We start from the raw sequence: 27,223 nt of genomic DNA, 5'->3' as shown, positions 1-27,223 counted from the left end.
GTGTCCCAAATATAGCCAGTCTCCAGCAAAGTAGGGAGACTTTATTAGTGAACTTATCAAAATGATATTTTCCAGAAATTTTCATTTGCTAATTTAATCACATGTTATTTCATCTCTACCATTTATTAATGAACACTTTTTTCCCCTATTACACAGAATAGAGGCTGTTTCATGCATCTATATTCCTAGTCCCACATTTGTCATGCTAAAAATGTTTAACAAGTTGAGAGTATGTATGTGTGTAATTGTATCAATATTCTTCATAGCTTAGGGCAAATTTCTCAACTTCTATTAGTTTCAGAGTCATTATCCATAAATAATAATCTGGTAGAATAGTGGCTTTCAATTCTAGGACCTTCAGCCCTTTTAGAGAAAAAAAATTTCATAATGCCTCCTTTATTATCCTAAAATTAAATTCAGAAACAGTATTACCTATCTCTACACATGATCTAGGAAAATGGAAAAGTTATATAATGCTGTATGTTGATATGCTGGAGAAACAAAAGGAAATCAATTGATGAAATAATGTATTTTTCACTGTGTAACTGTATTAGTATGACTACATTAGATGATAAAATACAACAGTCACCTGTTTGCAATTAATCCCCCAGAATTACCATGAATTTTGTAGCCAGAAATGCAGACAAACAGTTGCAATGGCTGTTTACATATTAGCGATGTGATTTCAAACCCAAATGGCAAACAACCCTCAGTGAAATTATGAGGAAAGAAAATTGTTTTGATCTCTTGAGATGATATAATTTGGCCAATCTGGAGGGAAAAAAAAAATTGTGAAAATGACTGGACCAAATATTAGCCATGCTTCTCTCTGCCACCCACAGGCCTTTGACTGGACTTTGACTCACTCTTGCATTTAAGTAAGCATGGGAACAGGGAACAAATCCTCCTTGACGGTGCCTCCCCCAAATCCACAGCCCTCCAGGGAAACGCTCCCCGATTAACGGCTCTATCACACCACCTGCTCATCCCACTCCCCATCTTCTAGTTTCTTCCAACTTCATTTACTTCTCCTTATGAAAGAAGAGCCATTCTGCCTGATCTCTGAGACTTGCAGATCTTACGATCAAAGTATTCTCTCTAATGCAATAGTCTTCCTCCTCCTATTGCAATAGTCTTTTTGAATAAAATCTCTCTTTACCTAAGTCTGAATTTTTTTTGACACAGTTCTAGAAATTCAGAAAGGTATGTGACTAGGAAAGATAACCGTCTTTGAAAGGACCTCACATTGTGGTCATTTTTCATCCACCTCTTCTGAAATTGTCAAAGGCAGCCATCATAACTGAATGTTAACAAATTTCCGGAAGAGGAGTAAAATATAGTAGGCTACGCAGTCCCAATCCCAGAGCTTACCACTTGGCACTAGAGCCTAACTGGCAGGGTTGAATGCAAAATATTTTGTGTTTAAAAGTAAAGCAGAATTATATAAAAGGCTCAAGTGATTATGAACAGATTTTTGAAAGTTAAGTGACATATGAAAAGCTCTTTTCATTGTGTAAGATTTTCCCATGTATTGTGATTCGTAGCCTGCTGGCTACCAAATGCCATTAGTATTCCCAGTCATTGTGATAACCAACTCATCCCACCAAATTCCGAAATACTGCCTAGAAAACCATACTGTCCCAATAAGAAGCACTGCAAAGAAGATATCCATCCTTTTTTCGGTTGGAAAAATTCCACAATTCTAAAGCATTGTAAAGAATATGTACAAAAATGGTCTGTGTGCAACAATGTATGTCTTTCACTAGTCTGAACTAAGAAATCCCTGAAATACAAGTGTGTGTGTGTGTGTGTGTGTGTGTGTGTGTGTACGTCACCTCACTCTAAAAGCATTTGAGGAAGTAACACTGCTTCTTTAATCTTTTGATATATTTCCAAGACTTGTAGATAAAAAGGTTGACATAACCACTTTTTTTTAAAAAACATGAAATTTGGGGCACCTGGGTGGCTCAGTCAGTTAAGTGTCCAACTCTTGATTTCAGCTCATGTCATGATCTCACAGACGTGGGATCGAGCTGTGCAATGGGCTCTGCTCTGAACACTGAGCATGGAGTCTGCTTGGGATTCTCTTTCTCCCTCCCTTCTTCTCCCTCCCCCTGCCCCCCCCACCCTGCTCATGCTCTCTCTCTCTCAAAATAAATACATACACATTTTTTAAAAGTTTAAAGATTTTTTTTAAATAGGAAATTTAACCCCTTTAAAGGCTGCGTATGTCTAAATTGTATAATTAACATTATTCTAAATGTACTACAGTGTGTATTACACACAGAAGTTCTAGTAATTAAAATTATAGGAAATCATTTGATTTTATTCCCAGTCCGTCACTCAGTAAGTCAGTCACTCAAAAGATAATTGGAAACTTACGCAGACAAGATAGTCCTCAATAAGCTAGGAAATGCTCATGAAACAGATTTCAGTGGGAGGAGAAAGGTAAATAAAGGTGTAGACCTACACACAATAAAACCATCAAATAGACACATAAAAGAATAACAAATGCTAAGGAGACAAATGAAATGGAGCTGTGCTGGAGAACAATCAGGTTGCTGTTTCAGACTGAGAGGTTAGAAGAAGCATTTCTAATGATATAACATGTAAGATACATGTAAGTATTCAGAAACAAGCAGAGGTGTAAAGATTACGAAGAAAAGCCTGTCAGGCCAGGGGGACAGCTTGTGAAGTGGTCCCACAGAAAGAAGCCCAGTGTAACTAGAACTTGGTGGGTAAGGAGAGAGGGGGTCACAAGAAGTCAGAGAGACAGGCTGGGATCAGATCAGAGTTTACTGAAAAGTCTTGCATTTGTAAAAACCTAGCACACTACATTTTACAGAAAGCTCTGGAAGGAATTCGTGCAGCTCATCCACCCATGCATCCATTCATGCATCTGTGCATGTATTTAGCTATTCGTCCACGCATTGCTGCATGCATCTGCCCCTCCATGCATGCATGCATGCATGCATGCATCCATGCATGTATTTATCTATTTGTCCGTGTGTTGCTGCATGCATCGGCCCAACCATCCACCCATGCACCCATTCATGCATCCATGCATGTGTTTGTCTATTTGTCCATACATCGCTGCATGCATCTGCCCACCGATCCGTCCATGCGTGCATCTATTTGCTCATAAACATTTATCACATACTATGTTCTGTTTTTTTTTTTTTTAATCGGAAATGTAATGATAAATTCCCAATTATGGACCACAAAGAACTCCTGGTCTGATGGAAAACACTATACTTTACAATTAAGAAGAGAGAATCAAGGCCCCTCCTTCTGTCACTTTGTTGCCTGCTGGGAGTTCTACCCAGGTGAGTTGTCATTCCCCTGGCAGTCACACAGTAATGACTCTGTGGTGTCTGACAACAATCAAGCCCTTATCTTCAGATAACTCGAAAGATAAAGCCTGTGACTGCTGCATCAAACCAGACTAATGTGCCTCTCTCACTTTATGAGAACACATGCCTTTGGATATAGCTTCAGACGGATACACTGGTGGTGACGATAAACAGATGTATTACATTGTCTGCCTAAGTGTACAGATACACAAATAGATAAATTCAACTGGGAAAAGGCAGGCCTTGGGATATCAGCACCTCATCCCTGAGAAAGCTGATTGCTAGTGCCTTGAAAGAAGGAATCTACTTACTTGTAACAACGACCATGCCAGGCTGATTTGACAACTTCTGAAGTAAATATTTTAAAACCATAATGGAAGAAGAAACTACTTCACCTCGAGTCCTTGTAAACCAAGGGAAGCTTGTCATATGACATTTTCTCCTCAGTGACTTTATGCTGTAGTTCGCCTAAAGGCACAACTATTAACTAGATATGATGGCTTTATTATTTAGATTCTATTTTGAGGAAGACAAAATAGGGGAGGGGGGAAGAGTGAACTACACAGCATGCTCATTAACAGATAGATTTTTCTAACTGTTTCCTAAATGGAATTTCTGTTTCATCTGACCTCTATTTTATTGCCTCCCGTATTTGCTGGAAAAAGGTTGAGGGCTTAGCATGATATCTTAACTGTGATGGTTCTGCTGTAGAGAAAAAGTTAAAATGTCTTTAGCTGAGGAATAGAGAAGAGATTCACTAAAGATATCTTGCTGTGCAAATACAGCAATGTCTCACCCTATTCTTCCCCATCTTCTTATAGAAAAAAAGAACAATCTCCTCCAACTTTCACCTCTAAAAATTGCCACTGTGTTATAAAATCCCATAGAAATGATGTAGTTGACTCTTTCACTAGGGGTCAGTTCAGAAATGCTAGTATCTAAATAATAATACAGTTCAGGCTCCCTGTACTTAGAAACAAAACAGTTAGGATTTACCCTTTCCCCCCTGCAGTGTTCCTGAGATAAATCTTTCCAAGAGAATTCAAGCTGTTGTTAAAAGCATGTCACCATTTCAGCTGGCTTGAGAGTTTAACAGCCTAGGGTCAGAGTTAAATAAAAGGTTGTTTGTAGTCAGACACAGAGGAAAAAGCAAGGTAAAGAAAACTATTTCCTGATTCCTGGCAGAGTGAGCATCCTACGTAGTGCAGAAACATTTTGGGATTGAGGTATGTTCATCTAAACTGAGTGTGAAAGGCTTCTATCATTTGAAATGCAAAGATTACAACTAGGATACAACTCAGATAATTAGGCCACAAAACTTATCTTCTCAAGAGCCAGTACAGCACTTTACCTGAAGTACACACGTGCACTGAAATACTAAATAAACAACTACTACAGCGTTCTTTAAAGTCAATGAATCATGTTATCAAATTTTACTTTGATATATATTTAATATATAGTTTATTTTAATACACACTTAATGTCTATGTATAATACATGTAATCTGTATGAGGTTGTAAAAGAATAGGAAGGTTCCTAAGATGTCTCTGACTCTGTAAATGGGGGGTGGGGCTCCTAATATTGTTATGCATAACATACAAGTATCTATGTAGAATGAGAAGATAAGAGTGAATGTATGGGTCATGGTAGTCATGAATTTGACTGGTACCTTCAGTCACATTCACACTCAGAGAAACATCCCAGGAGTTTTCAAGACTATAATAAACCGAGTTCTCTGAGAAGAGTTTGAGGTGAAATGATGTGATAAGCTCCTCACTTATATAGACCTGTCCTTGGAGAAATCCAATTTCAAATGCTCGGGGACTCTATCCAAAGAAATCAGTCCAAAAACATACCAGGAAATCTATAAATCCAAGATGTTAAATGTCAACCGAGTGTTAGTTGGATTTAAAAGGTTGGCAATTAATCTCTAGAGACAATAGTTGCATGTATTGGAAAATGCTCATGGAATACAGCTGTTAATCAGAAATATTTGGCAGATAGTACTTTAAATTAGCTAAAGAGCTGATAAAAATTATCAGAGTACTGGACTATATTCAGGCTTATTAGCTTCCTTACTGTGGCACGGGGAATGTAGTCCAAAAAAGAAAAAAAAAAATATATATATATGGCTTCAGAATGCATAGATATCTAGCATGCCATGATCAGTCATGGGGCTTTGATTACAGAGATGACTAAAGACAACTAAACTGTAACTTCAGTATTCATGGAGATACATTAGTTTGGTGCCATTCTATATCCCAGACTCTGCAAACAAGTCACTAATTCTTGGTTCACAAGACAGAAGGCCAGCATTCAAATTCCACCTCCATGACTCACTAGCTATGTCATTTTGGACAAATCCCTCAATTTCTTTGAGCTTGTTTCTTCATCTGCAGAATGAGAAAAAAAAAATCACAGTAACAGCACCAAGAAAAATAATTGTAATCTATCTCAAAACTATTTTGGGTACCAAGTCCAATGAAATAAGTGAAAATGTTTACTAAATTACATAGTTCTCTGCAGGAGGTAGCTACTGATGAAGTCGTGGGGCAATGGGTTGTTCGTGGGGTCCAGAGCTGACAGCCAAGACAGAATTCCTGAAGACGTCTTTGGTACAAAAAGGTGATTTTATGTACGTATTTATGTATTTATTTATGTTTATTTATTTTTGAGGGACCAAGAGACAGAGCACAAGCCAGAGAAGAGCAGACAGAGAAGGAGACACAGAATCTGAAGTAGGCTCCAGGCTCCAAGCTGTCAGCACAGAGCCCCACATGGGGCTCGAACTCAAAAATTGAGATCATGACCTGAGCTGAAGTTGGACGTCTAACCAACTGAGCCACCCAGACGCCCCCAAAAAGGTGATTTTATTTAAGCATGGGGACAGGACCCATGGGCAAGAAGAGCTGCACTGGGGTCGTGATGGGTAACTCATTATATAGCCTCAGGTTGGGAGGAGGTCAGGGATACAGTAAATCTCTAAGGAATTTTGGAAGCAAGGTTTCCAGGACTTGAGGGGCTAGCTGTTGCTAGGGAAATGCCATTTATTACCATTTAATAAAACTTCAGTCATGAAACCCTTCAGATGTATATCAGGGGGCCATGAGCTTAGTATGATTGCCAGCATATATCTTGGGGTAGTTGAGATAAAGGAAGGAGATTTACAGGATTCTCAAGGCTGGGATAATGTCAACCTAAGGTTCTCTTTTGTCCCCAGCAAAGTGTCTTTATCCAGGCAGCTGGGCTTCTAGAGAGAGGTCATTCTGCCAGTTTCAAGGACATGTCAGTGGGCCGTAGGCTGTAAAGGAATTTAATTTTTCATTTGCCTTAGTTTCCCACATTACCATGGCAAGCATTTAACCCCCCTTCCTTGTTCTTGGGTAGCCAGGAGTGTCTGAGGAATATCACACATATTCTACCTGGGGTGGGGATGTGCCAGCCTGTATTTTGCTCTCAGCTTGCCCTACGGTTCCTCAACAGTTATCATGTCTCAGCTCCTGTGTTCTACATTTCTTCATCTTTGATCATCACCACGAATACATGCCCACTGATTCATCTCTAATGTGGCTTCTTCTCCATCCTTGTGCCCAGGCAGCACTGCTCCCCTCCCACACCAAATCATTCCATGCTCTGAACCAAACACCAGTGTTTTCAAAATACAACTTATCTACAATTTCCTTAAGAGCTTTAAATAACACCCTCTCCCCTTTTCCTTCGTTTAAAAGAAACCTTTTGGGCACCCAGGTGGCTCAGTCAGTTAAGTGCTCAACTCTTGATTTTGGCTCAGGTCCTGATCTCACAGTTGTGGGATCGAGTACTGCGTAGGGCTCGGTGCTGACGGTGTGGAGCCTGCTGATGTGTGGAACCGGCTCTCTCTGCTCCTCCCCTGCTCTCTCTGTCTCTCAAAATAAATAAGCAAACAACAAAAAAATAAATCTTATGTAAAATAAATGAATTTAAAAAAGAAAGAAAGAAAGAAAGAAAGAAAGAAAGAAAGAAAGAAAGAAAGAAAGAAAAAGAGCGAGCAAGAGGGAAGGGAAGGAAGGAAGGGAGGAAGGGAAGAAGGAAGGGGGGAGGAAGGAAGGAAGGAAGGAAGGAAGGAAGGAAGGAAGGAAGGAAGGAAGGAAGAAAAGGAAGAAAGACACATTTTGTTTAAGATCATTTTTTTTTTTTTCTTTTTTCCTCCTTCATTAGACCCAGAACAAGGCTGGAATTTTTCTTGCTCCCGACTCTTACCTGCTCATTAAAAAAAAAAAAAAAAAAAAAAAAGCAGAGTCTTCTGAGCTTATTCTAAATTGGTAAAATATTTCATGGGCCTTGGGAATGATTAAATTAGGTAGGATTCTGATTGTTCTCCTTTGCACCGCTCCTCCAATCACAACTGTGATCTAGAACCAAGCTCTGCAGAAGACTTCAGCTGCTCCCTGGCCCTCAGGCTGCTGGGTAGGTTTGGCAGGACAAACCTGAGCAGAGAGCTGCCCCTCCCTCACCATCTTTCTGGCAGTGACAGGGTTTCTCTACAGCTACAGACTCTGTTAGGTACCCTCTCTCCCACAATCTGGAATGATACTCCACTGATACCTCCCCACGTTTTTAGGTCTGAGTGGTAAGAGCTTCTCATTTTTGTGTTAGACTATTGGTACCTCACCCACTGCTAATGACTCCCTTAACTCTTCCCACACTAAAATGTTCATGTATTAAATTCTCTTCAGTTACACCCTTGTAATTAAGCCACCGTTTTTCTGCCACAATGTTGATTGATGTGTAAAGCGTTTGGTATAGCACCTGTCATGTAGCCAACACTCAAGAAATACTTTTTACATGTAACAATAATATATGAAATGATGAAATGATTATTTATTATTGTTAACAATCCATGTCAGTGTATCCATTCCTGAGAAACAACTCTAAATTAGTAAGTGTGGGTCTAAGATTTCCAAAGACAAAGAGCTCTGTGAAACTTCATAAAGACCCACTATTTTGTTTGCCAGTAAATTTAAGAGTTTGTTTTTGTTTTTTGTTTTTTGTTTTTGTTTTTGTTTTTGTTTTCAGAACTGAATTCAATGTTTTAAGTCCTATTTTAATTGAGGTATTTTTTGTTTTGTTAAGCTGATTTTTGAGGTCTTTTATTTCACCTGGTTTGTTTCTGATGTAAACAATTTTAGTTGAAAAGACACCTCAAGTTGCATATAGTGGATGAGAGGCAATTTAAGAAGCAGTGGAAAATAACTGGGGTTTTAAATACAGCATTATAATAGTTGAAAAGTATTTGTATGGAACGTTATCGCTCTCCTTTATAACACTTTGCAACTTTAATGAGAAAGCCACTATATTATTTGAGAATCATGAGATAAATAAGAAAAATAAAATGTACTCAACCCAAATCACTGAGTTGTTGTGAATAGCAGTTGAGTTAACATAGGTACAAAAGTTACTCTGTATAAGGTAATGCAGTTACAGGCATTAATAGAACACACATGATAGGCCAGACACTTTGGAAGGTTTTGAAAGGATACAGATGAGTCAGCACAATCCTTGCTGGTGGTGGGCAATACGGGGCAGGGCCAGGGAATTAGTCAATAACATCTATTAGGTTTCTGAAGCTACTCTAACAAAGCACCGCAAACTGGCTTAAACAACAGCAACTTATTTTCTCACAGTTCTGGAGGATAGAAGTCCAAGGGCAGGGTTTCACCAAGCCTTGCTCTTTCTGAGGTTGGGAGGGAAGGATCTCTTTCAGGCCCTTCTCCTTGACTTGGAGATGGTTGTTTTTCTTCCATGTCACATTAAATTGCCTTCCTTCTATATATGTCTGTATCTAAATTTCCCCATTTTATAAGGGCACTAGTCATATTGGATTAGGGTCCACCCATAACCTCTCTTTAACTTGTTTACCTCTGAAACGACTAATTTCCAAACAACATCACATTCTGAGATATGGGGGTTAGGACTTCAACATCTAAATTGTGGGGGTGGGGCACAATTCAACGTGTAACAATTAATACAGAGAATGACTATAGGCTGTGATAAAAGAACACACAGGGTACGCTGAATCAAGATGTTGACCTGATACTATTAAAATTCTACCTTCAGCCTCATTTTCTAATTTCTCCCTGTATTTAATAGGTCTAAGTCATTTTGCGTTTTCTCAATATCCGGCACTTTCCTATATTAAACCAAGGAATACACATCAATTAATTAATCTGTAAGTCATTACAATCTCCTCTTTCCAAGTATTTCAATGGGTCCAAGCCCGGGGTTCAAATCCCTGATAAGTCACTGAGTAGCTAAGTGACCTTGGGCAAACCAGGTAACTGCTGTGGACCTCTGTTTTCTTCTACTTGTAAAGCAAAGGTTCAGGTAGGAACCTTACTAAGGTATCCTTTAGCCCCTATGTTGTGAGGTTCTAATTTATTATGTGGATGCTGCTGCATACCAACCAAGACGCTTTTCTTATCTAAGAGTTCAGGTAATAAATTTACCAAATTCTATATTTAAAAAAGCACAGGTTGTACAGAATATTTAATTGATTCATTTAGAGATAAAAAGTTAATGTGAAATTTTTAATCTTCTAGGAGGAGACATTCAATTAGAGTGTGCCTAGTTTTGATTTCTAGTATGATTGCTCTGCCTAAGTGAAAAATAAAGTGGAAACTTACTTGCATTAACTTAGGGCCTTCAAACACATCTACCATTTTATCTGGATACCTTATTTCCCAGAACTATCTGGTACTTTGCTTTGATTTTGCACTTTATGGCGTGTACTTGTTCTTGAAGGGGTCCACGATATGCCACGATGGCATAAGGATTATTTTGAGCTGAAGGCATTAGAGATTCGACAGATACAGGAAGAGGCTTCTGTGCACTCTCCTTATCTGCCTAAAAGCAGAGACGTGTAGAATTCAACTGTCATAAGTAAACCCTCCCTTAAGGCAGGATTCCCTTACCAAGGTAAATGAGTGACTCCTATCACCAGGGATGAGACATTGCATAAACAGACCTTACTAAAACAAAACTACCTTCCATTAGTTCCCCCTGTATATTTTCTCAGTCATTCTCTGGCATTTATTTTCCCTTGAAATCCTAACCCTCTCCCCTTATTAAACTGGTATGAAAAGCCCCAAATTCAAGCCACTTCTTTAAGTTAGATTCTACGTTCTCCCTGAGAGGTGTACCTAAGTGGATAAACTGTCTTTTCTCTTGCTGATGTGTCCTCTATCAGTTTAATTGGCAAGCCACCACCCCCCCCCCCAGCCCCAAATTACCTAAGAGTGTAGAGGAAAAGTATTTTCTCCCAGACATTCTCTGCATCAAACCAACAATTTAGGAAGTATTTGACTGATAAATATATTCAATTAGCTAATCTAATAGCTAGAGTGGGGATAGTTGAAAGTCATGCTTTTAAAAGCAGAAGGATGCAGAGTCCTCATATTGGTTACTTGAAGGGCTATTACAGAAAAGGAAATGTTGCCTATCTTAGTAAAACAAGCGTGGGCCATGAACATCACAGCACCCTCTTCTTGGCCACAGCTCTGAGATGTTCCCTGAAGAGATGATGCTGGTGCAGAGTCAGAGTGATAACAAATCAGCATCTTCAGTCGAGCAGGGCAATGCTGCCTTGGGGAGCACTCCCTTCTGCTGATAATTCCACACATTACACTGAAATATATATTAGCATTCCAGTGGGTTCGGTGATATAGGTGTTCTAATGTCCCCCTACCGTGAGTCTGCATAATGCCCTGAGAAACACAAGTCACCATCCCAGCCTGTGTTAACTCACACCAAACTGCACATTTGGAGAATTCGATTTCTTCCAGAATTCAAAGAAGCAGAAGGAATGTGACTACCTGATGAAAACCATGCTGAGTAATAAAACAGCAACTCCTTATATAAAAGTTGATGTGTGGAAAACTTTGCAAAGTTTGTAATATGGATGGGGGGCCCTCTCAGCAGCCAGATATTAATACAGAGATGGTTTTAAGGGAGACAGACTAATCTTAAAGTGAAGGTCACTGGAGGGGGACTTTCTGTTTTTGGTCCTTTCATTTGCCAGGTACACTTGGTGAGACCTGGGAAACTTCAGGCTAAGATGTATATTCTGTTGAATTGGCTCCAACAGTCTGTTCAGATATGAACTTGCTATTTATCCATTCATTCCACAGCTATCCTTTTAGGGACTGCTACGTATCAAGCACTATGCTATGCAGAGGAGACACAGAAGGGAATAAAACGACCCTGTTTCTGTCATCAGGCAAGTGGAGTATGCCTGGAAGATGGAGTAGAATGTGGAATAAGAGCAAGCGTAAAGGAATCTCAGGAATGCAGATCCTAAAAGCTAGACCAGAAAATGAAACTTCACACTGGAGTCTGGAGGGATCTGTTGAAGGAATTTAAACACAACAGAAGCCTGTCTTGTTCTGCATTTCAGGAGATCATTTCCAGCAAGCCTTGGGAAGGGTGGATTCATGGACATAGGAAAATAAATAAAGGACACCTCATATATATTGGAGACATGGTTGGCGGGGTGGGGGAGGAGGGTGGGGGGTGGTGCCTGCGTGGCTCAGTCAGTTAAGCATCTGACTTCGGCTCAGATCACGATCTCGAGGTTTGTGGGTTCGAGATCCACGCCGGGCTGTGTGCTGACAGCTTAGAGCCTGGAGCCTGCTTCGGATTCTGTGTCTCCCTCTCTCTCTGCCTCTCCCCCACTTGTGCTCTGTCACGCACTCTCTCTCAAAAATAAATAAATATTAAAAGAAACATTTTGTAATTGGGGATGGGAAGTTCTGAAGGGGCCCTGTCATACACAGACCACTCACAGCAGCCAGCACAGCCAGGACTAAGAAGAAAGAAAAGAATTATCTTGACAAGGGAGGACATTTATCACTCAGGAATTTCATGTCCTGCTCTCATGAAAAAGAAGGAAGTTGTTCCCTCCCTCCCTCAGCAACAAAGTATTAACTACTGCCTGCAGGTAATGAGAAACTCTTGTTCTTTACAAGTGAAACTTTGTTCAAAACAACCGTTCTCAATTTCTTCCTAACACCTAATAAAAGCTGGCCTTCCCCTTATCCCTTTGAACTTACTGTTTACCATAATTTCTATGCCCCAAATTGCAAATCTTCCAACATTCCCAACTAAACGTGCTTGCTAGTAAAAATAACTGGCTATTTTATTTTATTTTAAATGTTTATTTATGTATTTTGAGAGAGAACATTGCATACACACGCACACACCTGGGGGAGGGGCAGAGAAAGAGGGCGAGAGAGAATCCCAACCAGGCTGGCCCTTCTGCACTGTCAGTGCAGAGCCTGACATGGGGCTTGATCTCACGAACCTTGAGATCACTACCTGAGCCAAAATCAAGGCGGATACTGAGCCACGCAGGCACCGCTTTGGCTATTTTGTTCTTAAGGTTGACAGACAAAGCAAAATAAAACCCATAATTTTCTTCTCATGAAAATTTAATTAATAATGGCTAAGAAAGGCACTTAACTTTTCTATGCCTTAATTTCCTCACATATGAAATAGGTCAGTTGCACTAGATCAGAGGGTAGCAAACAGTATCTCTCAGGCCAAATTCAGTAGCCTGCCTGTTTTTGCTACTGGAGTATGTCATGCTTATTCACTGTGTATTGTCTATAGCTGTTTTTGCACTACAATGCAAGAGTTGAGTAGTCATAAGTGACTATGAAGGCCAAAAAGCCTGAAGTACTTACTATCTGGCCTTTGCAAGAAAACAAAAAACGAACAAACAAACAAAAAAACCCAACCCTGTACCAGATAATCAGTTGGGTTTTTTCCAGTCATAATATTATTTGAGCTTAATCAAATACTAAACTAAACATCTATAACCATAACCCACCCCCGCTTCCCTTCTCAGACATGCATTATTTATAAAGTAATGAATACACATACATAATGATTTGGGTTGTTTTGGATACTTGAATATATTGGTTAACTGAGAGTCACACATGATCAAAATATGGATTAGGACATTTTCAATACGTGGAAAGCTTAAAAAAAGGAATTAAACCTTAAATACAGATTTAAACGAGTTTAATACATGAGGATACAAATTATTTTGGAGGGAGTTGAAATAACGAATATTTGGTACAAAGTGCTACAAAGTAGAATATGTAAGGTAAAGGATTTAATATACCATAATAAGAATGATATCTCAGAAATGATTTACTACACCAATCCCTTGACATCTCCTTTTCTAATTATCATTCATTTAACTTCTAAACATGTTTTAATTGTCTGTACTATGGGACTTCTGATGGCCTGACACACCTCTACAGATTCACTGAAGGATAGCAGAATTGCTTAGGGACCTCCTCCTCTCAGGGCATCATAGTTTATTGTTGTTAATAATGGAAATACATCATGTTTATATAACACCTGTCCTTGGAAGAACTCATTAGATCACTTATTCTCTGAGATTTTTATTTAAAATTTCATGGCTCTTACTTAAATCAAATAGTTCTTAGAAATATGGAGAAACAGATCATTTTTAGCTATGTTTTATCTACAGGAAAATCAAAAGCCAGAAACCACCATTTATTTTATTTTGCCTCTTTTTCTTTCTTATTTTTGTCACTTAGTGACAAAACTAGTTAAGTGTAGTATATTCAGAAATGAGATCATTGAGACTGGGGTCTATCTCCTAAAGTAGAAGTGATATGACATTTCCTCAGTTGGATTAAGGCAATAAATGTTGAGATTAGAAAGCTAATTTCCTTTCCAACTTTCACGAATTTTTGAAGCTCTCCAAACCAATTTCTGTGAAGAGAAAGATAGATACAATGCCAACGTAGGTAAATCCCAAAGGTATTCCAAAAATGAATGTGAACATAATGGTTCTAGTAACAATATCTCAAAGCTTTATTGATTGCCTGCTCTTAACACTGTCCTTGCTAGGAATAAAGTTCTGCCTTCATGACCACTCAAGTCCTAGAGGCTATTCTGAGCTTACTTTAAATGTTTTTTCTTTCCCCTGGGCACTACCAAGCCCCCCAATCCTGGATAATTTAAGGCTGATCTGGATAATGTTAGCACATATTGAGTGTTTACTATGCTCCAGGCACTATATTATCTCATTCTAACAGCAGTTGTAGAAGAGGAACTATTAATTTTATTATTCTTATTTTATAAATGAGAAAACTGACTTTTTTCAAAGCAGGAGAGAAAAACTTATTTTCCCTCTACTCTTCTAGGTTCTTGACTGAACAACCCCTAATACAAAAAAAAAAAAAAAAAAAAAAAAAAACAGATTAACAGGACAAAAACAAACATGTTTAATAACATGTATGCCTCCTGTACACAAGAGAGATACCCATTTTAGAGTAACTCTCTAAAATGGCTCATGCCCTACACCTTAAAGACAAAATAAGATGTTGTAAGGGTGATGAGGGGTTTCCAGGAAAAACACGATGAACAAGGATATGGTTGTTAGGCCATTGTGTCAGTGCCTTCTCCATTGGTAACAGTTTCTAGAGATTTAGTCCTCCTCATCTTCCTGGTACAAATACGGAGACACCCTAATAAATGGAGATTTTCCTTATAGATGTAAATGTCTCATAAAATGGTAACTTAAAACTGTTTTCAGAGCTTTTTCTATGTCTGTTGTTCCTAAAATAATCGGTATGCCAAAGAGGCATATTTTGGGGTGGCAAGTTCTGTTCCGCTTTACCAGTAATGGCAAATATAGACACAAACCCAAGCACCCTGACTACCAGGTCTCCACTAATAGTAGTGATTTTGTTCTGCTACCTCACTGATCAGTCCTGTATATCTGATATTTTGCTTTAATATTTTGCAAATAAGCCTTATAATTTTAATTTAAATAAAGCATTTGCACTTTTTCTCCCCAATCATATAGTAGACCACTTGAGGATAATGACTGTCTTATCATTATTTGGAAGCCAGATACATGTGCGCAAATATCTCCTGAATGATGTAAATAAATGAATGTGTGAGTACCAGTGTGCCTGTGTAAAAGTCTAATGCAAATGTCAGAGGTCTTATAAAAGTAATTATGAGCCTTATCATCCTTAAAATTGGAGGTGTCTCCTCCTTTAAACTTCTGTCTCTTGTTAGGTGTATTCCTCATCCAGAATTCTTTAAATTCTACCTACTACCATACATATTTGAAAATGTTTTAAATTATTAGCTCCTTTTTAAAATTATTAGCTTCTTTTTAAATTATTAGCTTCTTGAGCTTAGGAACAAAGTCATTTGTTTTTGTCTTTTATCTCTACTGTTCTTTTTTCTTTTTGTTTTGTTTTGTTTTAAGAAAGAGCACGAGAAGGGGAGGGGCAGAGGGAAAGGGAGAGAGAAAATATTAAGTAGGCTCCACATGCAGCGTGCAGCCTGATGTGGGGCTTTATCTCCCAAGTATGAGGTCATGACCTGAGCCAAAATCAAGAGCCAGACACTTAAGTGACTGAGTCACTCATGCGCCCCTCATCTCTACTGTTCTTAACAGACTGCCTTATGTATGATCTGCAAAAAATATAAATCTCTTCTGGATAAGTAACTAAACATCTGTTGATTTTATGTGTCAATTTGTTATTTTGCTATTTTTTGATGAGAGTCACAATCTTTACCTTTCACGATTAGATCCTTTTCTTAACCTAGAAAGTGTTCCAAACTGTGTGAGATCTTAAAGTCCAAATCACACTATAATTGGAGTTCTGTCGTAATGCTTAGCCTTGACGCTTACAAAAAGTTTTATCTAAGGCATGAATTTGGTTAGTTTGAGCTGGTGTAGTAATATCGAACTGAGGTCACCTTGAGATCAGGAACATTATCTTCTTCCTTCGGAATACACATTATTTTAAATTAAGTAACTCTGGATATAAAGAACAAGTGGTCTGGCTTCACCACATAACACCACATAACTGTATCTATAGTAAGAAATGCATTTTGAAAACCGGTGACAGGCTATGGAACCAAATGCCCTTTTTCTTTTTGTTCAGTTTTCTTGTAAACATGCTTTATTTCTTTTTTTTTTGTTTGTTTCTTTTTTGGTTTATTTTTTAACTCTCTTCTGTCTTCTGCTTTCTGTATAGTTCTAAAAATTTTCACTTAACAATACTTATATTCCTAAATCTCAATTTTTATTAATATGTTTTCATACAGAGTTTAATTTTATTTACTCAGTTAAATCGAGTATCTGACTCATCAGTAAAGATAATATAAGAAGGAGTAGGGATGTGACGGCTCAATACATGAGTTTTTATTACGTTTTGGAAAAAAGTGTGAAGATTATTAATTATCAGGTTTTTAAGGTGGGAAACACAGAAAGTTTACCAAGTTCAAAAACATCTACAAAAATTATCTTCAGAATTCATAAACTGTACTTTATCTTTCACTGTTGATGAGGACCCGAGTGGGTAACTCTGGGGTCAGGCTGTAGGCTCTACCAATTCTTCATTAATAATAAAAGTTAATATTGATGATATACTTATCATGTTCCAGAATGGTATTTTACATAGATGACCTCATTTATTTTAGTTTACGTGCAATAATATGTTCAGTTAAAGCAGAAATAATGAGAGAGGAACAGAGTCACAAAGGAAATAAGAGGGAAGGTTCCCAGGCTTGTTGAACTCATGTTCTTAGTTTGATCAGGGAGAAAACTTGCATATACAAAAGTCATGGATGGTTAGAATTTTGCAGGGAGGGAGTTTCTGCAATAAACAAAATCAATTGCCTCATTTTACAAATTAGAATTGGATCAGCCAGTTGAGGTGATTTGCCCAAACATATTAGCAGCTGTGCCTGTTAGTCTAATGCTTTCAAAAATCCACCTCAAAATTTCATAGACTGGAAACAACCACACACTGTTATAACCCATAATCGGGCAATCAGTGCTGGGTCCATGGGACAGAGCTTCTGCTCCCTTTATGTCTTCTGAGCCTGGAGTGTTCGAGATGCTTCTTCATTCACATTTGTGGTACCTTAGACAGCAAGGCCAGAAGCACTAGGGGGTGTCCAATCACCTCACCTTTTCCACTTCACCTTTGCAAGCGGCTAGCCTGGGGCCTCTTCGCAACATGGCATCTGGCTGCCAAGAAGGAGGATGCTGGAGCCCGGATCCTTTTAAAGGTAAGGCCTGTAAATGTCACTTTTGCTCCATACTATTGGTTAAAGCAAATAACCAATCCGATGTACAGTAGAGAAGGGAAGAAGACTCTATCTGGGGATATACACATCAGCATGCAAAGAAATTAATAGTGACCACCTTTCCAGAGGATCACAACAGCACAACTGAGAGGAAACGCATTACTCATTCTATTTGGTTCTGTCTCAAAACTATGCCTCTCCTACTTGTATGTTCATAGCACTGTACCTGTTGGAGAAGACAACTGGAGATTCTGATCTCTTTCATGGCCTGAGTCCTTGCACCAGATGTTTGTTAGACACATTACACACACTAAATAATTATATATTGATGTTTACTTACACCATAGTACTATTCCTTCTCCCCACCCCCAAGACCACATTTTTTGAAAAGTGTCCTATCTTTGAGATAAAGAGTGGGATGGCCATGGAAAAACAAAAGTCAGTTATTTACTGAGAGCTTACTATCTGCCAACGGCCAAGTGTGCGATGACCACATAATTGTTTTGTGTAAAACTCACTAGAAACTAGAGAGATGTGGCATCTCTAGATAGAGAGATGAGGGCCAAAGGTCACACACCAGAAGACAGAACTAAGAAAGGAATCCCAGTATCTTTACCTTCTGGTCCATGGACTTTTCACATTCCAGGGTGTTAAGAAAGCAGAGGCAGTTTACTCTTTCAAGAAGTTTGGCCATGAAATGAAGAGAAGGGAAGGAATGTGGAGACAGGGAACAGAGAAAGGAAGAAAAGAGAAGGCCAAAAGAGAAGAGGAGAGTAGGAGAGAGTAGAGAACAGGACAGACAGAGTCCTCAGGTTTAAACATATAGAAGAACTGTGTGTTGGGGATTAGGGAGGTTGAACATATCCGACAGCTAATTTGAGCCAGTAGAGAGTGAAAGATGAAAGATTCAAGTAAGGAACCAGTTACTAGAGGGAGCGATATCTCAGAGGAAACCAGAGCACATACTGCTAGGGCAAAACATGCTGGCCTTGGCGGTGAGGATGGGCATTTCTTTCTCAGACACAGTGATGATAGAAGAGGATGAAGAAAGGCCTGACGACTTTGGAGGAGAAGAAGAAAGTTGAGATATCGTTTGAGTGATTAAAAATCTCAGTGAACACCATTTCATGGTAACTATTCAAATGTTGACTAAAAAAAACAAACGGTGCTACCAAAAGCAAAGAAAACGTAAAGAAGATGCTTCTATATTGTTCCTTAAAAAACAGTGGCATCTTTCAGAGAAAGGAAGAAAGAATAACCACAGCACAAGATACTTCTCTCTTTCTTTTTAAAACATCTTATCTTTAATTTTGAAATAACCCCTAATATCAGAAAAGGATGAGGATTCAAATTAGAGCTTAATATTGTTGAGTGCTAAATTCTCCAATTATTTCCTGTCTTCTGAGATTTTATAAGTAGAAGGTTAAGAGTCTTTTCGATATTTGAAGCAATAAAACACATTCTGTAGATGATATTAACATCCTTTACTTAGAGTGCACTGAACAGGAAAAGAGGTCAAGTTCAAGATGAAAAATATGGCCACATATCCTCAGTGTTACCGAAGCCTCTGTGGTCTTTCCCATTTTTAGAAATGCTTCAGCCTTTCTTAAAAACAAAAACAAAAACAGAAAACTATGTGATGGGTTGTACAAGGGTTTGCTTTTCCTCTTTTCAACTAAGACTCTTTTTAAAAAGAGCTTAATATTTCATCAGGAAAGACCAAAAAATAAGCTTCAGGAAATCAGCCATAAAGGCATTAAGAAGTCTCTATGAGAATCGCCTGCAGCAAAGCTGAAGAGACGTCATCCACTAATCTTAACATTAGCTGACATTAATTTTGAAGTAGTTATTGCTAATACGAATCATGAATAACAGATTAAATTATATTTATTTACAGTCTTTACCATTCAAGATGTTTTCTCCCTTTGATAGACATACTTAAGACACCCCTTCACGCTAAGCATATGTGCTTTTTCTCTTAAGAGTGGGCAAGAAGCACCTAATCACCAAAAACCAATTGTAGTGGAAAGAAGGAGTCTCCTACGTTTTTATTTATTATGCCTAACTTTCATTTCACCAAATATGAATACCAACATTTCTGTTGGAAAGTTAATGAGTATCTTCTACCTTCTCAGTCAGCATTCACAGTGCAAAATCCTTATTTGGACTGTTAAGGGTATGCCAGGAAGAATGGCAACATTTTCCTGGGTATGGAAGAATTCCAGGTAACATGACCTGTCTAGAAACAGACCACCTGGATATAAATCCCAGCATCATCACTTACTGGTTGCGTGACCCAGGACAAATTGATTCTTGTTGCTCTTAGTTTCCTTAAGGAAAGAGAACAGCAATGCCACTACATAGGTGTCATGATGGTTAAGTGAAAGTCATTATCAGAACATCTAGTATTAGACTTTTTGTTTTCTTATTTTATTATTTCAAGCACTCAAAAGTACTATGGAGTTTAATCTACGGTTCATGTGAAATAATACAGATGACTGAAAAATAAAAATAATAACTCTCAGTTGGGTTTATACACTACCATGTAGCTCAAATGTCACTTTTTTGATGAGGCTTATCTCATTTAAAATTGGTATCTGTATTCCTCTGACTCAGTAATTACAAAATTCCCAATCTGTTCCATTTGTTTTTCTACCACACTTATGTCCTAACCTGTACTACTTATTCTAGTTATATTCTTTCTCCTTCCTCTAGAATGCCAGCAACTCAAGGACAAAGATTTATATTGGTTTTATTCCCTAGTATATCCCAAGTGCCAAGAAGAGTGCGTGGGATATAGTAAATTCTATACGATTGTTTGTAGAGTGAAGGGAGGAATAAGAGAAGAAAAGATAGAAGCAAGTACAACAGTTCTTGTCCAAAAGGGTGGGGGAAAAAAAGGAGTGGGGGAGGGGTGGAGAGGAAAAATGAGTACATCCCATATAAAGCTTTAACTGTTTTAAGGACATAGGAACATTATGAAAATGTTCGTTCTCCATGAGTAGTTCATTAACCTTTTATAGCTTAAACCATGACAACGAATTCAGAGTTTTTAATAGTATAAACTTCTTCAACAGAAGAAAAAATAGCTCTAATTACACACAAAAAATAAGCATAAAATTGATGGCTTGAATAAGGCCAGGGGTGCTTGTTCTGGCTCATTTTGCTTATGGATTCTTTTATTTTTTACAGGGAGTTTTGGGTAAATTGGGGCCACAGATAGCCAGTAATCATCTCCCTCAGAAGTGGAACCCACAGAACAAAGTTAGCTCTCTCCAGTCCCAGAGCCAACCAGAGCTTACTTAGAACCCATCAACTCTAATTCTTACTTGAGGGCATAATATTAATCCTGCTTTATCAGCTCAATTACAGGTCTGCTGTCCCTCTTAAGGGAACAAGATACTCAAATTACTTAATTAGCATGTGAACTGGATCCAGAGGTACAACCACTTGGCAGGGAGAACACATAACAATCTTATGTCAAAAACATCACCAACAATCCCAGTAGTTGGGTGGGCCAAAGTCAAACACGTGCTTCATCTCAACTCTTATAATTTAGAAAGAAATTCATAAATATTCTATGAAAATGGTTCACAAAATCAACAACTGGGGGTGCACAGGGAGGGTTCCCTACCGGGGGTGGTTAATTTATTCAGTTTCAGTAAGTCACTAATATGTTATCTTCATGGGTGATAAAATCTAGAGAGCATTTTTATACAAAGGCTTTTGCATGTTACCTTCTCTTTTCTTCACACCCCACTGTCCCCACCCATGCCATATACGCAAACATTATTTCTACTAATTACATAATTTCCACATACACACACTGGGATATGGTGGGAGTGGGATTTTCATAGCACACAACCTAATAGTCCAGAGTCCAGATATTTAGGGTGATCATGCATCCCTGTTTGCCAAGAATAGCCCTAGTACCTCAATATCCCCCCTTTCATTCTCAAAAGACTTTCAGTTTGGATGACAAATGTTATGATCACCCTAAAGATATTGTAGTCCTGATACCAAGAGAAAAGTTTCAAAGAAGACACATCAGAGTAAGTCTATCTTCCAAGGCCACTACCCATTAGTCCTGTATACACTAGAGGGTCCCACTAAAAGCAACATTCACTCAAGGAGACTCCAGTCATCCATGCCCTGATATATGTCATTGCTGCATCTTGAAAATGTCATTCAATTCATAGGTCCCAAGATTTCACTAATGTATTTTTATATCAAAAACCTATTGTTGTCAAAAAAAAAACCCTGATATTTTAAAACCCCAAAACCCTTTATCCAAAACTACTTTCACATCACAAAACAGAAAAGGTGGTATCTTACCAGGCATGACTTCCAACACCTGAGTCAAGAGCTAATGTCCGCTTGCTCTGTACCTCAACAAAATTATGTATCCATGTCAAAAACACAAAATACATTCTTAAAAACATATTTGTAGGTATTTATACTACTATAATCATCTGAATCTTGGTGAAAAATAAAAACTGAGCTGTAATAAGTAAAAGAAGCCCATCAGTTGAACTCAAAAGACTTTTAAAATGTAAATAGACTATTTCCCCTACAGATTTTATGCCATTGGTGGGGGACAGTTTTATAGATTTCTGTAAGCCATCCAATTAAGCCACCTTTTCATTTGATGATCTCTTTGCTTTTTTTGAAAAATCATGATCACCTTTCCCTTTGGTGGCATATTAAAACATAATGAACAAACTAAAAATTTGTTCAAAGTAGGTGAACATGCAGGCATAATACAATGAGGGTACTGATGGTGGTTTAACTACCATTTCACTCTTAGGCAGTGGAGAAGTGACAAATTGTGGGCCATGAAATCATCAGCTTGCAGGATCATGTCATTTAAATGGGAGGATTACACAAGGCTTGTATCTGCAGAAAATGACACTCCTCTCAAATTACGACTCCAGCTACTCCAGTGGCAGAAATGACCATCATCAATATGAGAAAATGTTCAGGATCACAGGAAATGCTGTCCTCCATTTCTCTTCCTTTCCGATACAGCTCTCTGCTCTCCAAAATGAGATAGCTGGGCAGTTGTTGGATCGTTTCCTAATGATTAAAGATGCTGCCCGCATTACACCATACGTTTTGTTGCTTGTATGTTGGGGCTCTCATAAAAGACAGATACCTCACTACAGGAGAAACATGTTTAGGCAATGCCCTTTTCCCAGAATCTGATTAAATCATGATGCTTAAAAGAGTTTTGCTTTTAAGATACAAGTAGTTTGAGCCCTATTGGCACTGAGTTTAAACACTACAAGCAAAATATTAGTTTTGGGTCTGTGGTGTATCCATAGCCCTGAGTGTCTCCAACAAGCTTATCTGGAGGATTCTGTTTATGTGAAAGAAATTGCTATGATCAATCACTGTGTAGTAAGGGATCAAACAAAATGCTGAATCGAGAAATGTTTTCCATTGGCCCTGTTCAGCAAGAGACAGGAGCACTACAAGTGAGCTGTTATATATTCTGCAAGAAAACCACAATTTATGTTCTAGATTTTTTTTTCTGTTGTTGATATGAAACCTCCTGTTTCAGGATCATTTTTTTTTTCCAGCTCATATTATGCAGTCTCCATAGAACAGAAGGCAATTTCAGTGCCCAACCTTAGCTGTTATGAGTATTTTAGAAGCTTCTATTTTTCTTGAAATAAAAGAAAACCTCTGAAATTCTCAATGTGCATTGCAGAAATGAACTCAATTTGTTTCTTCTCTATATCCACATCAGGGTGGCCAAAATCATTATTACCATTTCATAAATACATTGAGAAAGTGAAAGAACATTGGGGTTATAGGAAGCTGTTCAAAGAAACAGCAACAATGAGAAAAAAAAAAATCCAGGTATGATAATGACTCAGATGTCCATAGGTCCGTTCAAAATTTATTTTTGATCTCAAAATAATTTGAGACCTTTCACAATCTCACAGGGCACAGCTGGCATTTGAAATTCCATAGTGATTAACTTGGCCTGTTTATATAGGGTTAGCAACAGGCAACCTTTTAATGTTTTAATGCTATATTAGTCATTTCCTTTTATTCAGTTCTCAACCCCCATTAGTCAGATACTTACAAATGTGGGGCCATCTATTATGTCCCCTCACTTTCTGATGCTCCAATTAGACCCTGCCAGTGGTTTCCCTATCTGGTGCTCTCGTATATAAACTCGGTCTTCTGTATTGTAAAAGCCACTGCTCAAAGACTCATTTTTAGAGCAATTCTCTGAATAGGTCATTCAACTGCTTGAAAGTTTCATGGACCTTTTCCTGTAGAATAAATGTTAAACTTCTTATCTAAGCATTTAAGGTTTTCCTGGGTGATGCTGATTTATTTTTTTTCTCCTTAAATTTCCTTCCTCACTTATTTTTTTCTCTTTAATCAAACTCTACACTTCAGACAAATACTCTTTATTGTGCAACTTCACTAATTTGTTTTGGGGATCCCAAAGGCCCTTTCTTGCTCCTGAACTTGCCTAGAACTTGATTTTAATTTTTTTTTTAATTTTTATTTTACACAGGGCAGGGAGCAGAGAGAGAGAGAGAGAGAGAGAGAGAGAGAGAGAAAACCAAACAGGCTGACCACTGTCAGTGCAGAGCCTAATACAGGGCTCAACCTCATGAACCATGAGATCATGACCTGAGCTGATACCAAGAATCAGACACTTAACCAAACAAGGCACCCAGGCGTGCCTAGAACTTAATTTTTCAAGAGCATAGATATTATCCTTCAAGCCTCATTTTTACCAGTATATCCTCTATGACCTAATTTCCCATCATTTTGTCTGGAGAAGAGAAACTCTATCTTTCCTATCTCCATGGCTTATTGCCTGTTACCACACTTAGCACTTTTTACAACATATCCTAGGGTTTTATATGCATGCTTTAGTGTCCCTGGGCCTGCCAGACTACCATTTCCTTGAGAAGAAGATAAGGATCTTATCTTATCCATTTCAACTTCTCACTCATAAATAGTGATGTACACATGGCAGGTGCTCCGGAAGGTTTTGGTGAGTGAATTGAGAGAAGTGTTTCATTTTTTCATTTCAGTTGTACTAATCAAAACTTGTTATAACTTTCAGTCCCTCATCAAAATCGCTTCATTAAGAAATTAATAAGCTGGTTTATGAAAATGGAAGTTAAAGAGTTAATGCTTTAGTATTATGTCAGGTGTCTACATTTAGAAAGAGGCCTCTTAGAGGCACTGCCTTGGAGCATTGACAGCTTTTATAACATGGACAGAAATAAATTTTCATCTTGCCCTGCCAACTTTATATACTATTCAACTTAGAGGGTTTGCCTTTTCTGCTTGACCATGAAATGCCAGGATCCCTTTGCCCTCAGGACTCAAACCCCAAGCTCCGCTGACCCAAATCTTTTCCTCTTAATGGACACTTTACAGAGTGCTTCTTCTACAATTTAGTTTATTTTGGTAAACCCAGCCTGGGCTCCATGTTCTAAACAATCTGGGGAAGTAACTTTATAAAAAAGTAAACTGTTAAGAAACTGAATATTCAAATAGACAATAAGGAGACCATTTATAAAAACATGACTCTGACCCATAGTCTGTTGTTACTAGCCCAACATAGTAACCACCTACCAACTATAGTAACTGCCCAGGACACCAGGAAATAACCCCTTTAACAACTGGCTCAAAAGGTCGGCAAATTTTTAATGATTGACAGCTTCCTTAATTTTTTACCCCATTTCCAGCAGAACCAAACTGAGAAAGCCAAACAGGCACCCCTAACCACTAACATAGGATGCTCTGCTTCTAGTTAGCCTGACTACAGATTCCAGTGCCAAAAGCCTCCATTCGGTCCACACCGGAAGCCTTCCCTTTTTCCCACTATTGAAATCTTTTCCACTTCTTTGCCTGCCTTTGAGACTCAGCTAAATGCAAGTGATGGTAGCTGACTCCCTTGCTATATCACAAGCTCTGAATAAAGAGACTTTGCTTGCCCTAATTTGGATTTATTTCCACAACATATAGTGACATTAGTAACTAGAATGTTTTAGAGAGTACTCCTCTGTGCTCACCTGGGAAAGTGAGCTTAATCTTGCTCTATATCAGATCTCTATTCTCATGATTCTGTGAGTTGGCGGAGTTGTTCTTCTCTTTACTGATGATGTAGCATTCAGCAGGTGGGTTCCCTGTACTCAACTGGAACTACTGGGATAGCTGGACAGCTGGACCTCTCTATGTGGTCCTTTGCTCCACAGCATGGCAGTGTCACAGCAACCACGTAGGACCTCAAAGACAGAATCCACAGGGCCACTGGAGATCCAGACTCTGAAGCTCACACACTGTTGCTTCTGGTACATTTCTTGTTCAAGTGAATCACAAGTGCAGCCCAGACTCAGAAGGGTAGAAAATTCCTCTTAATGGAGGTTCTATAAAGTCACACCATATAAGAGCCTGCCTGCAGGAATGGGAGATATACTTGACCAGTAAACAATCTAGCACATGCTTATATGGTATATTTCCACCACTTGTGTCTGCCTCTACCAATGACTAAGCAGCACCAGATTCCCAACCATTTCTGGACTAGGAGTGGTAACAATAAGGTGATCATGGATTAGGTCAACAGAGCCTCCTGTGATAGGCCAAGGATCATCTTTTAATCTTCTTAAATAATTCTCTAGTGGTTTATAATTCAATCCAACCAATGTACAAAAAGGACCCATATTTTCAGAACTGTGATAGTTGCAAAGATACATAAGATGAGGAGAATATTCAAAGAGTTGATGATGTACAAAAGAGGATTAGATAAGTAATCTAACACTGATACCATAAGGTAGGGTAACTTAAGAGCCATGGGTGAAGTTATATTACAAGAGGAATAAAAAGCTTCAACTTAGTGCACTTGGTAGGGTATTACTGGGAGTATGTGTTGTTCTGTTTTCTCTAAGTATTGTTTTATAAATGTACCTTCTTCACTTCATGAGCTTCTGGCTGGGCTGTCAATCAAAAATGCTTGCTATTACCAAGGTTATCCAGACTGGCCAATCAGATTTCCCAAATCCCTGAACAAAATAATTGGACCACATGATCGTACTCACACAAGTAGAGCAAACTGGATTCTGTGTTTCTTCTTCCCTCCCCCCATTCCACCTTCTGTCCCTCCCTCCCTTCCTTCCCCTCTCCCTCCCTCTCTTCCTCCATCCCTCACTCCTTCCCTCCCTCTCTCCTTTCTCTATTTCTCCCTCTTTCTCACTCTCTCCTTCCTTCCTTCCCTTCCCTTCCTTCCCTTCCCTTCCCTTCCTTCTTTCCTTTTCCTTCCTTCTTTCCTTTTCCTTCCTTCCTTCCTTCCTTCCTTCCTTCCTTCCTTCCTTCCTTCCTTCCTTCCTTCCTTCCTTCCTTCCTTCCTTCTTTTCCAGGACTGATAAAGACAGTAGAGATTTACTGCTTTTAGAGAACTGTAAAGTGTAGCCTGGAGCCACTGGATGGAGAAGTAAAGGGAGGCATTTTCCCTACCACTTAGAGAAAACTGAAAACTCCTAGAATTCCCAACTTTTTATGGCAATACATGAGTTTCTCTCATTCAAGTATGTTTGAATAAATTTTTACCATACACAACTGAAAAGGCACACTGACAAAAAGAGTATTTCAGTTTGGAAATGGCTTTTTGAAAGGCTTTGTTGTACAGGTAGACTTCAACAGAGAAAAACATAGGAAGACAACATGAAATGCAAGAGAGCAGGGCAGGATCTGGCAGG

This window comes from Lynx canadensis, chromosome A2 (genome assembly GCF_007474595.2).
Source record: "Lynx canadensis isolate LIC74 chromosome A2, mLynCan4.pri.v2, whole genome shotgun sequence".
Taxonomy (NCBI): Eukaryota; Metazoa; Chordata; class Mammalia; order Carnivora; family Felidae; genus Lynx; species Lynx canadensis.
Note: the sequence above shows the minus strand (reverse complement) of the source record.